Raw genomic sequence first — 5,000 nt, forward strand, 5'->3', positions numbered from 1 at the left:
TGCTCATTCACTTAGAAACTGACATCTTGCAATATGCACAAGTAGTCCTTCATGAAAGGGGCTGGAAGCTGTTTTCATTTTGACACGAGAGAGAGAGAGAGAGAGAGAGAGAGAGAGACTACCTTGCATTGTCAATTGCTAAATCTGTATATGGATAAGTAGCCTATGGTTGTCAACTTATTTAGTACGGCCATACCAGCCTGGCAACGCCCGATCTCGTCTGATCTCGGAAGCTAAGCAGGGTCGGGCCTGGTTAGTACTTGGATGGGAGACCGCCTGGGAATACCAGGTGCTGTATGCTCTTTTGCTCATTCACTTAGAAACTGAAATCTTGCAATATGCACAAGTAGTCCTTCATGAAAGGGGCTGGAAGCTGTTTTCATTTTGACACGAGAGAGAGAGAGAGAGACCACCTTGCATTGTCAATTGCTAAATCTGTATATGGATAAGTAGCCTATGGTTGTCAACTTATTTCGTACGGCCATACCAGCCTGGCAACGCCCGATCTCGTCTGATCTCGGAAGCTAAGCAGGGTCGGGCCTGGTTAGTACTTGGATGGGAGACCGCCTGGGAATACCAGGTGCTGTATGCTCTTTTGCTCATTCACTTAGAAACTGAAATCTTGCAATATGCACAAGTAGTCCTTCATGAAAGGGGCTGGAAGGTGTTTTCATTTTGACACGAGAGAGAGAGAGAGAGAGAGAGAGAGAGAGAGAGACTACCTTGCATTGTCAATTGCTAAATCTGTATATGGATAAGTAGCCTATGGTTGTCAACTTATTTCGTACGGCCATACCAGCCTGGCAACGCCCGATCTCGTCTGATCTCGGAGCTAAGCAGGGTCGGGCCTGGTTAGTACTTGGATGGGAGACCGCCTGGGAATACCAGGTGCTGTATGCTCTTTTGCTCATTCACTTAGAAACTGAAATCTTGCAATATGCACAAGTAGTCCTTCATGAAAGGGGCTGGAAGCTGTTTTCATTTTGACACCAGAGAGAGAGAGAGAGAGAGAGACCACCTTGCATTGTCAATTGCTAAATCTGTATATGGATAAGTAGCCTATGGTTGTCAACTTATTTTGTACGGCTATACCAGCCTGGCAACGCCCGATCTCGTCTGATCTCGGAAGCTAAGCATGGTCGGGCCTGGTTAGTACTTGGATGGGAGACCGCCTGGGAATACCAGGTGCTGTATGCTCTTTTGCTCATTCACTTAGAAACTGAAATCTTGCAATATGCACAAGTAGTCCTTCATGAAAGGGGCTGGAAGCTGTTTTCATTTTGACACGAGAGAGAGAGAGAGAGAGAGAGAGAGAGAGACTACCTTGCATTGTCAATTGCTAAATCTGTATATGGATAAGTAGCCTATGGTTGTCAACTTATTTCGTACGGCCATACCAGCCTGGCAATGCCCGATCTCGTCTGATCTCGGAAGCTAAGCAGGGTCGGGCCTGGTTAGTACTTGGATGGGAGACCGCCTGGGAATACCAGGTGCTGTATGCTCTTTTGCTCATTCACTTAGAAACTGAAATCTTGCAATATGCACAAGTAGTCCTTCATGAAAGGGGCTGGAAGCTGTTTTCATTTTGACACGAGAGAGAGAGAGAGAGAGAGAGACCACCTTGCATTGTCAATTGCTAAATCTGTATATGGATAAGTAGCCTATGGTTGTCAACTTATTTCGTACGGCCATACCAGCCTGGCAATGCCCGATCTCGTCTGATCTCGGAAGCTAAGCAGGGTCGGGCCTGGTTAGTACTTGGATGGGAGACCGCCTGGGAATACCAGGTGCTGTATGCTCTTTTGCTCATTCACTTAGAAACTGAAATCTTGCAATATGCACAAGTAGTCCTTCATGAAAGGGGCTGGAAGCTGTTTTCATTTTGACACGAGAGAGAGAGAGAGAGAGAGAGAGAGACCACCTTGCATTGTCAATTGCTAAATCTGTATATGGATAAGTAGCCTATGGTTGTCAACTTATTTCGTACGGCCATACCAGCCTGGCAACGCCCGATCTCGTCTGATCTCGGAAGCTAAGCAGGGTTGGGCCTGGTTAGTACTTGGATGGGAGACCGCCTGGGAATACCAGGTGCTGTATGCTCTTTTGCTCATTCACTTAGAAACTGAAATCTTGCAATATGCACAAGTAGTCCTTCATGAAAGGGGCTGGAAGCTGTTTTCATTTTGACACGAGAGAGAGAGAGAGAGAGAGAGAGAGACCACCTTGCATTGTCAATTGCTAAATCTGTATATGGATAAGTAGCCTATGGTTGTCAACTTATTTCGTACGGCCATACCAGCCTGGCAACGCCCGATCTCGTCTGATCTCGGAAGCTAAGCAGGGTCGGGCCTGGTTAGTACTTGGATGGGAGACCGCCTGGGAATACCAGGTGCTGTATGCTCTTTTGCTCATTCACTTAGAAACTGAAATCTTGCAATATGCACAAGTAGTCCTTCATGAAAGGGGCTGGAAGCTGTTTTCATTTTGACACGAGAGAGAGAGAGAGAGAGACCACCTTGCATTGTCAATTGCTAAATCTGTATATGGATAAGTAGCCTATGGTTGTCAACTTATTTCGTACGGCCATACCAGCCTGGCAACGCCCGATCTCGTCTGATCTCGGAAGCTAAGCAGGGTCGGGCCTGGTTAGTACTTGGATGGGAGACCGCCTGGGAATACCAGGTGCTGTATGCTCCTTTGCTCATTCACTTAGAAACTGAAATCTTGCAATATGCACAAGTAGTCCTTCATGAAATGGGCTGGAAGCTGTTTTCATTTTGACACAAGAGAGAGAGAGAGAGACCACCTTGCATTGTCAATTGCTAAATCTGTATATGGATAAGTAGCCTATGGTTGTCAACTTATTTCGTACGGCCATACCAGCCTGGCAACGCCCGATCTCGTCTGATCTCGGAAGCTAAGCAGGGTCGGGCCTGGTTAGTACTTGGATGGGAGACCGCCTGGGAATACCAGGTGCTGTATGCTCTTTTGCTCATTCACTTAGAAACTGAAATCTTGCAATATGCACAAGTAGTCCTTCATGAAAGGGGCTGGAAGCTGTTTTCATTTTGACACGAGAGAGAGAGAGAGACTACCTTGCATTGTCAATTGCTAAATCTGTATATGGATAAGTAGCCTATGGTTGTCAACTTATTTCGTACGGCCATACCAGCCTGGCAATGCCCGATCTCGTCTGATCTCGGAAGCTAAGCAGGGTCGGGCCTGGTTAGTACTTGGATGGGAGACCGCCTGGGAATACCAGGTGCTGTATGCTCTTTTGCTCATTCACTTAGAAACTGAAATCTTGCAATATGCACAAGTAGTCCTTCATGAAAGGGGCTGGAAGCTGTTTTCATTTTGACACGAGAGAGAGAGAGAGAGAGAGAGACCACCTTGCATTATCAATTGCTAAATCTGTATATGGATAAGTAGCCTATGGTTGTCAACTTATTTCGTACGGCCATACCAGCCTGGCAACGCCCGATCTCGTCTGATCTCGGAAGCTAAGCAGGGTCGGGCCTGGTTAGTACTTGGATGGGAGACCGCCTGGGAATACCAGGTGCTGTATGCTCTTTTGCTCATTCACTTAGAAACTGAAATCTTGCAATATGCACAAGTAGTCCTTCATGAAAGGGGCTGGAAGCTGTTTTCATTTTGACACGAGAGAGAGAGAGAGAGAGAGAGAGAGACCACCTTGCATTGTCAATTGCTAAATCTGTATATGGATAAGTAGCCTATGGTTGTCAACTTATTTCGTACGGCCATACCAGCCTGGCAACGCCCGATCTCGTCTGATCTCGGAAGCTAAGCAGGGTTGGGCCTGGTTAGTACTTGGATGGGAGACCGCCTGGGAATACCAGGTGCTGTATGCTCTTTTGCTCATTCACTTAGAAACTGAAATCTTGCAATATGCACAAGTAGTCCTTCATGAAAGGGGCTGGAAGCTGTTTTCATTTTGACACGAGAGAGAGAGAGAGAGAGAGAGACCACCTTGCATTGTCAATTGCTAAATCTGTATATGGATAAGTAGCCTATGGTTGTCAACTTATTTCGTACGGCCATACCAGCCTGGCAACGCCCGATCTCGTCTGATCTCGGAAGCTAAGCAGGGTCGGGCCTGGTTAGTACTTGGATGGGAGACCGCCTGGGAATACCAGGTGCTGTATGCTCTTTTGCTCATTCACTTAGAAACTGAAATCTTGCAATATGCACAAGTAGTCCTTCATGAAAGGGGCTGGAAGCTGTTTTCATTTTGACACGAGAGAGAGAGAGAGAGAGACCACCTTGCATTGTCAATTGCTAAATCTGTATATGGATAAGTAGCCTATGGTTGTCAACTTATTTCGTACGGCCATACCAGCCTGGCAACGCCCGATCTCGTCTGATCTCGGAAGCTAAGCAGGGTCGGGCCTGGTTAGTACTTGGATGGGAGACCGCCTGGGAATACCAGGTGCTGTATGCTCCTTTGCTCATTCACTTAGAAACTGAAATCTTGCAATATGCACAAGTAGTCCTTCATGAAATGGGCTGGAAGCTGTTTTCATTTTGACACAAGAGAGAGAGAGAGAGACCACCTTGCATTGTCAATTGCTAAATCTGTATATGGATAAGTAGCCTATGGTTGTCAACTTATTTCGTACGGCCATACCAGCCTGGCAACGCCCGATCTCGTCTGATCTCGGAAGCTAAGCAGGGTCGGGCCTGGTTAGTACTTGGATGGGAGACCGCCTGGGAATACCAGGTGCTGTATGCTCTTTTGCTCATTCACTTAGAAACTGAAATCTTGCAATATGCACAAGTAGTCCTTCATGAAAGGGGCTGGAAGCTGTTTTCATTTTGACACGAGAGAGAGAGAGAGAGAGAGAGACCACCTTGCATTGTCAATTGCTAAATCTGTATATGGATAAGTAGCCTATGGTTGTCAACTTATTTCGTACGGCCATACCAGCCTGGCAACGCCCGATCTCGTCTGATCTCGGAAGCTAAGCAGGGTCGGGCCT

General features: G+C 46.8%; 15 non-coding genes and 2 pseudogenes across 15 annotated transcripts in view; all 17 read left to right on the forward strand.

Annotated features, from left to right (window-relative positions):
• The first annotated feature begins 182 nt into the window (after window positions 1-182).
• Window positions 183-301, forward strand: LOC146230913 (5S ribosomal RNA). Its single transcript, XR_014745950.1, has one exon. It is a non-coding gene; the product is annotated as a 5S ribosomal RNA (ribosomal RNA).
• Window positions 302-473: 172 nt separating this feature from the next.
• On the forward strand, window positions 474-592 carry LOC146230914 (5S ribosomal RNA). The gene has a single exon (XR_014743846.1). It is a non-coding gene; the product is annotated as a 5S ribosomal RNA (ribosomal RNA).
• Window positions 593-782: 190 nt separating this feature from the next.
• Window positions 783-900, forward strand: LOC146230915 (5S ribosomal RNA; annotated as a pseudogene).
• Window positions 901-1,078: 178 nt separating this feature from the next.
• Window positions 1,079-1,197, forward strand: LOC146230916 (5S ribosomal RNA; annotated as a pseudogene).
• Window positions 1,198-1,383: 186 nt separating this feature from the next.
• LOC146230917 (5S ribosomal RNA) lies at window positions 1,384-1,502 on the forward strand. The gene has a single exon (XR_014745524.1). It is a non-coding gene; the product is annotated as a 5S ribosomal RNA (ribosomal RNA).
• A 178-nt stretch (window positions 1,503-1,680) lies between these two features.
• On the forward strand, window positions 1,681-1,799 carry LOC146230918 (5S ribosomal RNA). Its single transcript, XR_014745525.1, has one exon. It is a non-coding gene; the product is annotated as a 5S ribosomal RNA (ribosomal RNA).
• Window positions 1,800-1,981: 182 nt separating this feature from the next.
• Window positions 1,982-2,100, forward strand: LOC146230919 (5S ribosomal RNA). Its single transcript, XR_014743876.1, has one exon. It is a non-coding gene; the product is annotated as a 5S ribosomal RNA (ribosomal RNA).
• Window positions 2,101-2,282: 182 nt separating this feature from the next.
• Window positions 2,283-2,401, forward strand: LOC146230920 (5S ribosomal RNA). Its single transcript, XR_014743847.1, has one exon. It is a non-coding gene; the product is annotated as a 5S ribosomal RNA (ribosomal RNA).
• A 174-nt stretch (window positions 2,402-2,575) lies between these two features.
• LOC146230921 (5S ribosomal RNA) lies at window positions 2,576-2,694 on the forward strand. The gene has a single exon (XR_014743848.1). It is a non-coding gene; the product is annotated as a 5S ribosomal RNA (ribosomal RNA).
• A 172-nt stretch (window positions 2,695-2,866) lies between these two features.
• LOC146230922 (5S ribosomal RNA) lies at window positions 2,867-2,985 on the forward strand. Its single transcript, XR_014743849.1, has one exon. It is a non-coding gene; the product is annotated as a 5S ribosomal RNA (ribosomal RNA).
• Window positions 2,986-3,155: 170 nt separating this feature from the next.
• Window positions 3,156-3,274, forward strand: LOC146230923 (5S ribosomal RNA). The gene has a single exon (XR_014745526.1). It is a non-coding gene; the product is annotated as a 5S ribosomal RNA (ribosomal RNA).
• Window positions 3,275-3,452: 178 nt separating this feature from the next.
• On the forward strand, window positions 3,453-3,571 carry LOC146230924 (5S ribosomal RNA). Its single transcript, XR_014743850.1, has one exon. It is a non-coding gene; the product is annotated as a 5S ribosomal RNA (ribosomal RNA).
• Window positions 3,572-3,753: 182 nt separating this feature from the next.
• LOC146230925 (5S ribosomal RNA) lies at window positions 3,754-3,872 on the forward strand. The gene has a single exon (XR_014743887.1). It is a non-coding gene; the product is annotated as a 5S ribosomal RNA (ribosomal RNA).
• A 178-nt stretch (window positions 3,873-4,050) lies between these two features.
• Window positions 4,051-4,169, forward strand: LOC146230926 (5S ribosomal RNA). The gene has a single exon (XR_014743851.1). It is a non-coding gene; the product is annotated as a 5S ribosomal RNA (ribosomal RNA).
• A 174-nt stretch (window positions 4,170-4,343) lies between these two features.
• On the forward strand, window positions 4,344-4,462 carry LOC146230927 (5S ribosomal RNA). The gene has a single exon (XR_014743852.1). It is a non-coding gene; the product is annotated as a 5S ribosomal RNA (ribosomal RNA).
• A 172-nt stretch (window positions 4,463-4,634) lies between these two features.
• Window positions 4,635-4,753, forward strand: LOC146230928 (5S ribosomal RNA). The gene has a single exon (XR_014743853.1). It is a non-coding gene; the product is annotated as a 5S ribosomal RNA (ribosomal RNA).
• Window positions 4,754-4,931: 178 nt separating this feature from the next.
• LOC146230929 (5S ribosomal RNA) overlaps window positions 4,932-5,000 on the forward strand; it is a 119-nt gene continuing 50 nt past the window's right edge. The window contains exon 1 of the ribosomal RNA XR_014743855.1: window positions 4,932-5,000. This exon is cut by the window's right edge and continues 50 nt beyond it. This is a non-coding gene — a ribosomal RNA (5S ribosomal RNA).

The sequence above is a fragment of the Hypomesus nipponensis genome, chromosome 24, assembly GCF_054491055.1.
Source record: "Hypomesus nipponensis isolate SF chromosome 24, ASM5449105v1, whole genome shotgun sequence".
In the NCBI taxonomy this organism is placed as follows: Eukaryota; Metazoa; Chordata; class Actinopteri; order Osmeriformes; family Osmeridae; genus Hypomesus; species Hypomesus nipponensis.